Here is a 14708-nt window from a genome sequence, read left to right on the forward strand (position 1 = left end):
AAAATAGATTTTTATTTTAAAAACGAATGCTGATGTTAGAGTGAGAAATGAGCAAGAAGCAGAAAGAAAGACTGGTAATAGGAAAACAGGTAGGAGGTAATTGTAATAATCGGAGTGAGAGATGATGATTCTCCAAACTAAGTCAGTGGGGATGGCAAAGAGAGGATACATAATAATAATTTTAATTGATAATATTTGAGTGTTTCCTATGTACCAGACACTGTCTAAGACCTACATGGGTTAGGCCATTTTAAAGCTCACAAAAGCTCTTTGTGTCAGGTACATTTATTATCCCTAATCTTCAGATGAGGAAAATGAGGCAGGGTCCCACAGATAGAAAACCTACAGAAACAGGAGTCTAACTTGGGCAGTCTCACTCCAAAGTTCTACTCATTGACCTGTGCTCCCAGGATATTTTTGGAACTACCAAATTGGTTGTGGGGCTTTGATAGAGGGAGAAGTCAGGGATTACCTCTAGACTTGGATAATGGAGAAAAAGGAATTGCAGAGGATGATGGACTTGTTTTGGAGAAGCTGACTTTCACACACTCCCTGAACATCTAAGGAGAGATGGTAAGTAGGTAGTTGGCACGTTGGCAACTGGAGGGAGACAGTATCTTACATTAAGTCTTCAGCACCTGAACTCTCAGGTGCTTAATAAGTGAGCATTTGATTACTGGAAATTTGGAAGTCATCAACAGAAGCTATAAGAGTAGATGTGATTACTCAGGTTACGAATATATGTAAGAGGAGAAGTGGATCAATGATGGATTCTGAGAAAGAACTAACATATAAGGAGTAGACAGAGGAAGATCAGCCACAAGGGTATTCATTCAACACATTTTAAGACCTCCATCTATAAAATATGGAAGGCAATACTTTCCCCGTTGTTATAACATGGTGGTGAGGTAGGAAGAGTGACAGGATTAGGAAGCAGAAAACTATCAACACTGATTATAATTATCAACACTTAGTTATAATGTGCATCTAATCTGTTAGAAAATACCCATCAAGACTTCTAAATAACAGGATGATTTGGACAATGAAGAGCATGGATGAACTATATCCTTCTGGATATAGTCTTGCTGGTCAATATAAACCCATACCAGGCTCTGCCTATCAGACAAGGGATGACTTCAATCTCACCTCTGTCAGATATTTTTCCTGCCCATTTCACTTGCTGATGGGGGCTTATGCAGACACAACATCCCTGCAAATGTACTCTAGCTGAGTTCATTTCAAAGAAAGCAAGACTACTTCAATTCCATATTTACCTGTGAAAATCCCAAACCAATGATTACTGGGATATCAGAATTTAGGGGGAAATACGGAATAATTAAATATTTCTTTAAAAAAGAAGGGTTTGTATTATTTTTAATACTGTTTACTATTCATTCACTGACAAAAAGGTGAAATAGTACTGGATTTCTCCTATAGACACATTATACTTAATGGTGTTCCCACCAACGCATGACATCTCTGGACATTTGATTTTATTATTCCTAAGTAGGTAATGCCTCTTACCATCATTTGTTTTGCTTTGAGTATTTTGTTTTGTTTTGTTTCCAGAAAGGCTGACTTACTGGGAGGTATTCTGACATCATCTTTCAGCCTGGCTAGCAGTCTTGGGACCAGGGACAGGAGTCCTCCTGTGACTGATCCAAGTCTCTGCACACCAGGGCTCATTTTCCTATGCTCCTGTGGATGGAAACTGAGGTCCTAATGGAATAGGACTTGGTCCCAGGCCTTCCGCCACTCAATAAGCTCAAGGCCTTGCTGCCCATGGCTCCTCTGAAGACCAGCCTGGCCAGCCTGCTGCCATCTCCACCAGTGGAGTTTACCACAGAGATGTTCAGAGCTCCCACTTCATCTCCTGCCAACTGGATCTCCTCACCCTCCAGCAGCTTGGGGTAGGTGGGGATCTCAATGTCCAGGGCCATTTTGATGTCTGTGAGCTCCTGGTACTTGCACAGTTGCCATACTATGTCCTGCTTGGCTTGTTGCAGGATGGCCTCCAGCTCCTCCTACTTGACACATGCATGAATCTTTGAATGCCAGGTTCCCATGTTCTTCAACCTCAGCAGTGGCAGCTTCCAACTTGACACACTGGTTCTTCATGCTGTTGCTCTCAGCCTACAGCCTCTGAATGGCACAGGTCATCTCTGCAAGCTCAGTAGGGTACTCTGAAGGTCTTCCTCATGCTCCCCAGCCTGGACCTGGAGGGTCTCAAACCTGATCTGATACCAGGCCTCAGCCTCATCTTGGCTGTGGTTAGCCACCTCTTTGGGCCTTGATCTCAGCGATGATACCATGTGGGTCCAGGGAGTGACTGTTGTCCATGGACAGCATGATGGACATGTCCAAGATCTGGGACTGCAGCTTTGCCAGCTCTATCTCATAGAAGGTCTTGAGGAAGTTGATCTCATTAGTCAGGGCATCTACCTTGGCATCCACATCCACCTTGTTCATGCAGACAGCATCCATGTCCTTTTTCAGCACCAGGAACTCATTCTCAGCAGCCAAATGATAGTTGATTTCATCCTGGTACTTGTTCTTGAAGTTTTCCAAAATGTCCTAATGTTCCACAGCTCCACCTCCAGGCAGCTCCCATCTAGCTGCAGCAATTCAAGCTGCCACCACAGGCCAGCAATGTGGGCCTCAAAGAAGCCAGGGGGACAGTTCCTCTTGGTCAATTTCTGTTCCTCCAGCAGGGCCTGCTTGGTCTCTAGCAGCTTGTTCTGTGGTTCTAGAAACCATACCTTATCACTGAAGGAGGGATATGTTGTTGAGGGTCTTCATCTGCTTGCACTCCTCCTGGTGCACCTGCTGGGGAGGGGCTGATATCCACTCGAAGTGAAGCCAGCCGGCTCTGATTGACGGTGACCTCGTGGATGCCAGCACCCACTGCACCCAAGTAGGCAGAGCACAGGGCCATGTTCAGCCGGGAGGCACCCAGGCTGTAGAGGCTGCTACTGCTGAAGCCACTGGGGTGCTCAGAGCTCAGGCACACCTGGGCGCCCCACTCCAGAAAGGCAGTGGAGCCTGACCTGAAGGCCTGGGAGCTTAAGTGGATGCACATACCTGCTAGACCAGGTTGGACCTCGCAGAGAGTGTAAGGGGGCCAAACTCCCTTAACATCATTTGTAATAGGTTAGCCTGATACAGAATTGCCAGATGTATCAAATAAAATACAAGATGCCCAGTTGAATTTGAAATTTAGATAAATAATAAATAATTTTCAGTACAGGTATGTCCCAAACATTACATGACTTAAAATACACATATAACTAGACATCTTGTATTTTATTTATACCTAGTGTAATAGCAATGATCTTGTTTGTTTGTTTGTTTGTTTGTAGGATTCACAACAAGAGATCTGAAGGCCTCTGGTGCTATACATAGGAGAGTTCTATCCTTGGCTGGTTAGGGACGAGCTCTGCTCAGGTAGGTGGAGGCCAGGTGGCTGGTTTATACATAAGATGCAGCCTGGCTCCCTGGTTCTCCATGCTTACTTTTCTTCTGAGATCCCAAATCTACCAGCAAAGAAATAGCTTGGCCAACTTGAACATGAACTCTGAGGGCAATAATAATACCTTTTTTTACATTTGTATTTCATGCTGAACTCTCCTCTTCTAATTTTAGCTTTATTTGCCTTTATTTTCTCTTTAGTTTCAATGTTGTCTTTGAGAATTCCCTGAACTGGTGAAAAGCTTTTTAACTGTGGACCCAGCAGGGTGGCCACAATGAAACTAAAGGAGAAACTGGTCCTGTTCTCAGTCCACAAACAAAACATTGCTTCTCACTACACCCGGGGAAGGAAGGCAACCATCTTTCAAACATTGTAATCATGGTTTGTGTATTGTATACATGAATTGTGTATTGTTCTAAGACATTTACAGTATCCATGTGTCTGTCCACCCATTTGTGAGTTCTGCCAACAATTACTACTGATCATCTTATTTTGCTAATGAGGAAAAGCCAAGCCCCACATCATGGAAAGGTACTGGAACCAGGTCTCAGATTCCCATTTAGCGACAAGCAAAGACATGGTAATTATGGTTGTTTTGAAACAGTCAAGGCTTTCTTTCTGCACCAGGCTGTGCATCTTCACTGAACATAAAAAGACTGGTGTTTGCCCCCTGTGTTGGGTGGCATTATCAGGGTGCTCTTTAGTTCTTAGTGCTTTTTATAGAGAAAACTTTAAAATACTCTTTTTTTCCCCCTCTACTCTCTATACTTCATATGGTTCCTTCTATTCCTTGTTCTTTGGATTTTACTATATCTGTAAAGTCAAATCACATTCTTATGATTTTTTCCAGGATGGTCTCAAGGACTCAGTTCTCAATGGCTAGTAAAACAATTCATCTTACACCTTACACTTTGACCATGTATCAACACTAAATCTATGCTAGGTGTTTCATGTCATATAAGCATTTGTATAATGTATTTAGGACAGAAAACTCATATGTGCAAGGTACCAAACAAAGACAGTTAACACTTTATAAACACAATTAAAAATACATTATTGTACTAAAAATATTGAAAAGGTAATAAATGCTCATTGAAGTTTAAGCTCAGTTTTATAAACTCAGACAACCGCTAAATTGATAACCTTGATACAGATGAAAGAGGGAAACATGTTTTCTCTTCTCCCTGGAGAGGAAAATGCATTATCTTCTCTTCACGGCTTTCAGGCACCTGACAGCTGAACTTGGCCTTGGGCCAGTGAGTGACTCACTCAGTTATTGTCACGGTAATGAAAGGGTCTTTTGCTCCATCAGTTGCAAGTTTTTGCAAGACGTTAGATAGAAGCACAGTTTAGAAATGTCAGTAAACACTATCCCTCTCAGTAAGGCAGCCCAGAGTCCTGGGACTCTGTGGTGGCTCACACTTGGTCTCCTCAAAAGTCATTTGAAGACACAGTGTGAAGAGCTCCAGGCTCCAAGATTTCCAAGCCAGGGTGAGAAGAGCTACCCAGGGAATGGCTTTGGCTCCACTGGAATATTCATCCAAGCAGGAGAGGATATGGAGAGACAGCACAAGGGAACTCCGTGGCATAAATCTTCATTTAGGCAATGACTTTAATTAATTATGCAGTTTCAGTCAAATCATTCAGCCTTTCTGAGCCTCTCTACTTCCTCCTCAGGTGGTAACAAAGATTCTAAAACACCACCTCTCAGCTTTCTGAGGCATACGTAACATAATCAAAGGATGTTCGGGAAAACATAAAATGACAGCCTCAGACTATTCAGCCTTCATTTTCCCTCCCATTACGTCCCAAAGACTACATCAAATCCAAAGCAGATATTTGTTCCAGAAGACTTTTCTTCCCCCAAAATTTCTGGGAACAGATTAAGTTCAAGTGAAAGAGGGGGTGAAGCATTTAGGATATATATTGATATGATACATAGATATGGTGTTTTGTTTTGCCTTCTTTTCTTCTTTTTATTTTGGTTTCTTATTGATATGACCTTAAACTAGGTGATTTTTTTTTCACCTTCCTTGGTCTCTATTTCAATATTTGTAATATAAGGAATCTCCATTTGAATGCCTGATGGGCTTCTCAAGGCTAACTATCCTGAACCAAGTTCTCCAAACCAGCCACTATCAATGGCATCAGTAATTCCATGCCTTCATGGCTCATCTAGACCCTTGAGGTCACTCTTGACTCTGCTATCCTATACCTCACACACAATTCATTGACAAATCCTATTGGCTTTCACCATAATCCATGCCAATCTCCTCACTGTGCCTTGAAGACCTATGAAATGTGCCCCATTTCAAGGTCTATCTTACTTCCTCCTTGTCTCCACTTGAAACACTGTTCACATGCCATCTAATCAGTGAGGGCTTTCCTTTGATCTTGTGTAGAAAGTTTTGATATTGTACTAAAATTATATAAGATGTAACATGTAGCCTATAACCTATTTATAAAATGTACAAGACTTGAACTGATATTTCTTCAAAAAAGATACATAAATGGGCAACATGTACATGAAAAATCTGCTCAATATCACTAGCCATTAGGGTTATCAAATCAAAACCATAATGAGATATTATTTCACAGTCACTAGGATTGCTATAACCTAAAAAATAGACAATAACAAATGTTTGCAAGGATGTAAAAAAAAAAAACTAGAAGTTTCATAAATTGCTTGTGGGAATGCATAAGTGGTACATCCCCTGGAAAATGGCTTGTTTGGGAAAACATTTCCTCAAAATGCTAAACATAGAGGTACCATATGACCAATCAACTTTAATCCTAAGTATTTGCCAAAGAATCATGAAAACATATATCCACACAAAAACTTTCAAACCAACACTGTTCACGATTACAAAAAAATTGGAAACCCAAGCATGTATCAACAGATGAATGGGTAAACAAATGTGGTACATACATACAGTGGAATGTTATCCAACTTTAAAAAGGAATGAAGTACTGATGCATGCTACAACATCAATGAACCTTGAAAACATTTAGCCAAGTGCAAGAAACCAGCCACAAAAGGCCATATTGTATAATTCCATTTACAGAAAACATTCAGAATAGGAAAATTGCATTCAAGCAGAAGGATTAGTGAAGGCCCTAGACTGGGAGAGGAATAAGAGACAGAAAGTAATCGCTAGTGAGTAAGGATTTTCTTTTTGATTGGGACAAAAAATGTTCTAAAATTAAATAGTAGTGATGGTTGCACAACTCTGTGAATAACCTAAAAACTACTGAATTATACACTTTGAAAGGGCAAATTTTATAATAAGTGAATTATATCTCAATGAAACTGTTGCTAAAAAAATAGTGATGATATGAAATGCTTGAAAGGATGCAGAGAGGGATCCCTGGGTGGCGCAGCGGTTTGGCGCCTGCCTTTGGCCCAGGGCGCAATCCTGGAGACCCGGGATCGAATCCCACGTCGGGCTCCCGGTGCATGGAGCCTGCTTCACACTCTGCCTATGTCTCTGCCTCTCTCTCTCTCTCTCTCTCTCTGTGACTGTCATGGAAAATAAAAAATAAAAAAATAAAAATTAAATTAAATTAAATTAAATTAAATTAAATTTAAAAAAAGGATGTAGAGAACTGGATCTCTCACACATTACCAGTGAGAATGTAAAATAGTACAGTTATTCTGAGAGAGACTGATAGTTTCTTTAAAAATTAAATATATCCTTAAATTTGGGGGAAAATATTAAATATACCCTTATCATACCTTTCAGCAATCACACATGTAGGATTTATTTCACAGAATGAAAACTTATATCCACACACAAATCCATACAATAATTGTTCCCAGTAGTTTTATTTCTATTAACCAGAAATTGGAAAGAGCCAAATGTCTGACAAAGGATGCGTAATTGAACAAACCAATACATAGCATGAAATACTACTCAGCAATAAAAAGGAATGAATTTTTGATACAACAACTTCAGTGGATCTTAATAACATGCTGAGTGAAAAAATGCCCATTTCAAAAATTCATATACTGTATAATTCCAATTACAGAACATTCTTTAAATGACAAAATTATAGACATAGAGAACAAACTAGTAGTTGCCAGTGGTTAGTGATGAAGGGGAGTAGGAGAAAGGTGTGACTGTAAAGGTACTCCCTGGGTAGCACCAGGGAGAGTTTTGTGGTGTTGAGATCATTCAATATCTTGAGTAAGTTGGTGGTTACATGAATCTACATCTGTGATAAACTGATATAGAACTACACACACACACACACACACACACAATACCAATCAATGTCAATTTTTTAATTATAATATTGTACTAAAGTTATATAAGATATAGTCACTGGGAGAAAGTAGGTAAGGATACATGGCATCCAACTTCTTCTGAATCTATAATTATTTCAAAATAAAAGTTTAAAGAATAACTAAACACAAAACATTGTTCTAGAGATTTTTTTTAAAAGTCCCTTTATAAAGGGGCACTTGGGTGGCTTAGTTGGTTAAACATCTGCCTTTGACTGAGGTCATGATCACAAGGTCCTGGGATCGAGTCCTGCTGAGCAGGGAGCCTGTTTCTCGCTCTCCCTCTGCCACTTCCCTGCTTGTCTCTCTCTCTCTGTCAAATAAATAAATAAAATATTTTTTTAAAAGTCCCTTTATAAATGTTACAGGAAAAGAAACTGAGAATCATTGGAGCAGACAGGGATGGGGAGATGGGGTAACTGGGTAATGAACATTAAGGAAGGCATGTGATATAATAAGCACTGGGTATTATATAAGACTGATGAATCACTGACCTCTATCTCTGAAACCAATAATACATATGTTAATTAACTGAATTTAAAAATAAATAAATGTCCTAGGAAAGGAAAAACTGATTAGTTGGACTACAGCAAATGAAAATCTTTGGCTCTGCAAAAGACCTTGCTAAGAGAACAAAAAGACTAGCTACAGACTAGAAAAAAATTGCAAACAACATATCCAAGAAAGAATTAATATCTATAATACATAAAGAACTCTCAAACCTCAAAAGTAAAAAAACCCAATTAGAAAGTAAACAAAAAATATGCATAAAAATTTCATCAAAGAGGATATATATATATATATGATGAAGGCATAAAAAGATGTTCAATATAATTAGGGAAATGCAAATTAAAACTACAATGACATATCACTATGCATATATCAGAATGATTAAAACAAAAAATAGTAATAATATCAAATGCTGGCAAGATTGTGAAGAAACTGCATTACTCATACATTGCTGATGGGAATGTAAAATGATACAGCCACTCTGGAAAATAGTTTAGCAATTTCCTTTCAAAACTAAAAATGAACTGGGGTGCCTGAGTGGCCAGTCCATTAAGTGTCTAACTCTTGGTTTCAGCTCAGGTCATGATATCAGGGTTGTGAGACTGGGCCCTGCATTGAGCTCCCTGCTGGGCTTGGAGCCTGCTTAAGAGTCTCTTTCTCTCTCTCTCTCTCTGTCTTCCCCACCCCCTGACTCATGCATGTGTTCAATCATTCTCTCTGTCTCTCAGAAAAAAAAAAGCTAAAATGAACTTAAAATACAACTTAGAAATTACACTCTTGAGAATGCATCCTAGCAGAATCAAAACCTATTTTCACAAAGAAACCTGTACAGCTTTCTTCATAATATCTAAAACCTGCCAACTACCCAAATGCCCCTCTACAGGTAAATGGTTAAATAAACTGTGGTACATATATACCATAGAATACTACTCAGCAATTAAAAGTAATAACTATTGATATAGCAACTTAGATAAAAGTCAAGGAAATTATGAGTGAAAAAATCTAAAAAGGATACATACCATATGACTACATTTACACATTCATGAAATAACATAATTATAGCAATGGAAAACATGAGTGGTTGCCAGGGGTTAGGGATTCAGAGAAGAGATGTGAGAGTAACTATAAAGGAATAACACAAGAGAGTCTTGTAGTGATGAGACAATCAAGAATCTTGATTCTACTGCTGGTTACCTGGAGATATACAGGTGATAAGATTGTACAAATATATGCACCCACACATATGCATGCATGAACAAATGATACTTATATAATTGCTGAAATCAGAAGAAGTTCTATAGATTATACCAATGTCAATTTTCTGGTATTGATATTACAGCTACACAGTATATTAACACAAGGGGAGTCTAGTTGAAAGGTAAACAGAACCTCCCTGTACATTTCTTTGTATCTTTTGGTGAACATATAATGATTTAAAAATAAAAAGCTTTTAAAAATAAATAAAATGAGATAAATACAAAGTTTTTTAAAAGAAAAGAAAAACAACTCCTCTCCCCAACACCCATTTGTGTCTCCTACTCTTCCTTCTCATGAAAAAAAAAAAAATGAAGAGTAACTTCTTCAAATTTTAAATAGCAAACAATAGAAGCCTATTTTTCTTTGCTTACAGACTCCTATTTAAATTATGTATTAAATGAAAACATTCTACTAATATGGTAATAGGGGGAAAATTAGGTCTATAAAATCATGTGGCCCAAATTAAAATGTCTAAAATGTATATAATCAAAGAAAGAGAAGCACAACATAAAACTGTTAGGCAAATTAAAGTTTTTAATAGTTTTTTTAAAAGAGATATTACATGGCAATCAACTGCTTTATTGGTTCTAACGCCGCCTACAATTAAATATTTACATACTAGTTCTCAGTTTAATTTGAACCAATTGTGCATAATTCAAATATGCTTTCTCTGGATTTCAAAACTCTCCAAATGTAAAGATCATTTTCCCCCATTAGATACAAACAGTAAGTTTAGAGTTTAGGAAATTTTCCTCCTTCCCTTAGATGAAAGGAGTTACGTATCTGCTTGGATTCAACTCCAAATTGGATAATTCAGGAAACATGGATGACCTATAGAATGCATTATGGATAAAGTCTGGTAGAAAACTCAGAAGGAAAGATATGCTGAGAGTACAAGGAACTCTCCAAGAATGGGTATTTGACTCTAAAAAGAGAGCTAGTGAGAGAAGAACAGGAAAAGTCCAAGCTGCAAAGTAAACTGGGATGACGTAATAGGAATAAAGATCTTTTAGGCTCTGAGTGAATTATAAACGTAAATATAAAATTCCCTAAAAGGGCTATAAAAATGAATTATGAAAGGAAGACTGTCTGGAAGTGTCGCTGTTTACAAATATCCCCTGGGTATTTTAATTTTCCTTACATGAACATTAGTACAAATCTTCCTAAGTTAGTAGTCTGTGCTCTCATTTATTCAGCACAATTAATTTTACCTCATCTTCTCAAGCTGTCATTTCCTGATGAGTTTTTCCTACTCTTTGTTTTCCATTCCCCTTCCTTAAACGAGGGGTTTCAAATCACTGTAATCCCTGTGTGGTAAGAGAGCCCTTTCACAGTAGATCCTTAAAGAAAAGCAAATCCTACCTCAATCATGGCATCTTTATACCCCACCTGGGTTGAGCCCCAATGGAAGGTCAAAGCTCTAGACACCATACTTTCAGCTTACAGCCTCTCCCAGGACAGAGCAGGCTCCAGGAATATGGAATTGAAGTCAGCTTCCACATTTTCAATGTCAAAGACTAAGATCGAGAGCCACCTTTCTTCTCTAGGATCCTACCTCTCTCCATAAGAAATTTCACATAGGAAAATCAAGGCTCCTTCCCCTGCTCCCATCTTTTCAGTGGGAACCACCCTCAGTAAGCTGTCCCTACTTTTACTGTGACAAGGAAAAAATACAGGTTAATTTATGATAGCCTCCTCAACCCCCGTTTAATTTCTCTCAATGCACGTATGAAGATCTTCGTTTAAAAGATGTTCAAAGCATTATTTGCCCCCTTCACTCCTGCTAAGTGACATCAACTTTTAGTATTTGGACTTAGTATCTGAGTGGTGAATATACGATATCCAAAAAAGGACTATGAATTCAGGAATTTCTAAATTAATTTGTATTTTCCTCATCATAGCAACAAAAATACTTATAAAATATTGTTTAATTCATGTGTGAAACCTATTATTTACTTAGTTCACAGCCAATATGTTATATAGTTATGTGCTAATGGATCCCTTTTAATAATTCTTCATCCCATTTTCAGTTTGGAAAACACTGTTCTAGGGAATGTTCTTGAAGCAATGAGTAGAAAAATATTTCCTATGGCAGAAACACATTAGGCTGGAATTTTCAAAGCATGGCCATGGATAATGCATATGAAATTTAAAATACGATGAAAATAAAACACAATGTACAAGTGATTTGGAAGCTTCACTGAGATATCCTGGGGTATCATTCATGAGCACCAACTAAATTGCACCGCCAGACTGGTCTGCCACATGTGAGACCCTTATGTCAAGGCAAGTCTTTTCCAGCTCCTGGAGAGAATCTTGTGTCACGATACTGCTTTCAATCTCACTCACTGTATCTCTTTTTCTGTTTCCTTTTTGATGTTTTGTTTCTGGGTTAGTTTGCACTGGCTGCCATTTTTTATGACTTTCATTGAAAGCCTGGCTTTGATTATATGGTCTAACAATCTGGTCTCTTGTGAGTTGAAGATGACAGAGAAACTGGTTTCTGTTCAATGGAAGATGAAAATAAATCTTGTCTCTTCATATTTATTTGTTTGTCTTGAGGATTCTGACACTGCCTGTGCTTTGTCTTGTATATACACCGTTATGAGTTAAAGTCATTTAAGAAAAAAAATAGTGTTATTTCCCCTAGAATGAAGAGTAGCCTATGAATTGAGGAACAGCCGACCTGTTTGAGATCTCTTGTGTATTCCTGGTCATCTTGTTACCCAGCTGCAACCTACCAGTGAGTTTTGCAGACTCATGCTATAGTTGTAAAATGGGAGCTGCTAGTCCTCTCGCTATGTGTGTGTAAATGAATAATGTCTTTTCCCTGTTTCACAAAAGTAAGTAATTAGCCTTTTAAAATGGTTTATAAATAATTGTAGTTCTTTCTGTATCTGTATCCAGTAATGGGACTTGTGTTCATCTTCTCTCTCAAAAATTTAGAAAATTAATTGGACATAAAAGTCTATAATGTGTACACACTTTGGGGTACACAATTCAATCAGACCTATTCCCATGGGAAAGAAAATGCACACAAGGATATAAATTAAAGAAACTGGTTTTGTGTGGCTTTGAAAACAGACAGTTCTGACCTCTAAAAGAGCTTTGTGTAGTTTGTACAATTTTGGAAACAGCTGTGTGAATATGCCCGAATGTGAGTTGGAATGGGCAAAGCAGGATCACTGCTGGCTTGTCTGGTGCTTTATAACCTCTAGAGAAAGCAGAAGGGTTCTGAGTAAAATAGCCTCCCTTACCCATGGGGGATGCATTCCAAGACTCCCATTGGTTATCTGAAACCTCAGATAGTACTGAACTTTACACATACTATTTTTTTTCCTATATGTGCATACCTAAAACGAAGTTTAATTTATGAATTAGGCATAGTAAGAGAGTAAAATAATAATAAAATAGAGCACTTATAATAATATATTGTAATAAAAGTTATGTAAATGACTTCTCTCAGAATATCTTATTGTATCGTACTCACCCTTCTTCCAGTGATGATGTGAGATGACAAAATGCCTACGTGATGAGATGAAGTGAGGGGAACAACGCAGGCTCTGTGACCTAGTGTTAGGTTTCTTACAATAAGTCAGAAGAAAGATCATCTGCTTCCTGACTGAGATTAACCTCAGGTAACAGAAACCACAGAAAGTGGAAGGGCACCACTGGACACGACTTTTTCTCTTCTCACTCAAAAGAAAATAATTACATGGAACTACCTAAATGAACCAAGTCAAAATACAAAGAAAAATAAACCTCAGAGTTCAGCACTTACCTTTATTCACAGTCTGATGAACAAGTACTACGGGAAATAGCTTATAATAAAAGAAAGAAAAATCCAGCTAACTCTAGTTTTCCCAGGAGTTAGAAGTCGTATAAGTGGAAAGTATTTCCTGAGCAAACATACTGGTATATCCTGTCTACCTCTAGTAGAAATTAATAACTTAGGTTATAAATTCTTTTTTTTAATTTTATTTATTTATTTATGATAGTCAGAGAGAGAGAGAGAGAGAGAGAGAGAGGCAGAGACATAGGCAAAGGGAGAAGCAGGCTCCATGCACCAGGAGCCGGATGTGGGATTTGATCCCGGGTCTCTAGGATCGCGCCCTGGGCCGGAGGCAGGCGCCAAACCACTGCGCCACCCAGGGATCCCAGGTTATGAATTCTTTAAAATTTATCAGTCCTCCTATTTTGATTGGCTTATAAAGACTAATAAGCATACGTACATTTAAAGTAAAAGAAATCAAGATTTTCCAGAAAATAAACAATTACTTGAACTTCTAATGCTCTAAATAAGCTCGTCCTTTGAGAAAGCTTCAGATATTCACTGAAACAGTATCTCAGAGAAGAAGATAAAAAAAAGTGGTAGGGGAGAGCAGGGGAGTTTAACTTTAAATTTAATTATTGCCTTTGGTTGCTAAGTTCCAAGATAAGATGCAAATAAATACAAGTCGATAGGGAAAAATAATTCTAAGAGAACTACAGAATTTTCAGCCAAAGTTAAAGAGTTTTTAAATATGTAGACAAATATAAAATAAAGTTCAGGCAATATTGCTAATCAAGGTGAATCTTGACAAAGTAAACTTTCCCAGCATGAAAAATGTTAATATTCTACTTTATACAAAGCTTGGTTTTATTTTCCCATGAAAATCTAACCATTTTAAGCTATCCAAATTCTCTAAAATAATTTTATGGGTCAAGTAAATCTCATTTCCACAAAATAATTAAAATCACAGAAAATAAAAATCATAAATTCCAAATTAATTAGAATAAACCATGTCTTTATTTAAAAGGATTAATTCTTACGAATATGCACCAAAAATTTAAAAGTCACCTCTCTGAAAAAAAAATAAAAATAAAAATAAAAATAAAAAATAAATAAAAGTCACCTCTCTGGTAAACTCCTAATACCAACAGGAACTCTGTTTTATTGTAGTGTATAAACATAAATAAATAATTTCCAAAATCCTCAGTTAATTATGAGAACTTTGACTAACATTACATTGAGAAGTTTTTGGTCACCTAAACAATCCTTTAAAATTTAAATTCACAGAAATAAAGGCAATGCAAAAACACCAAGCATAGCTTATATACATGCCTCTTTGTATACATGAGAAGCTATCAGTTAGTTAGTAAGGGAAATGGTTATGCAGATACTTTGGGGGCATATCAACATATATG

General features: G+C 37.6%; 1 pseudogene; it reads right to left on the minus strand.

Annotated features, from left to right (window-relative positions):
- Positions 1 to 1682: 1682 nt before the first annotated feature.
- LOC144289155 (keratin, type II cytoskeletal 7 pseudogene) lies at positions 1683 to 3079 on the minus strand (annotated as a pseudogene).
- Between the last annotated feature and the right edge of the window lie 11629 nt (positions 3080 to 14708).

Source organism: Canis aureus, chromosome 18, assembly GCF_053574225.1.
Source record: "Canis aureus isolate CA01 chromosome 18, VMU_Caureus_v.1.0, whole genome shotgun sequence".
Lineage (NCBI taxonomy): Eukaryota > Metazoa > Chordata > Mammalia > Carnivora > Canidae > Canis > Canis aureus.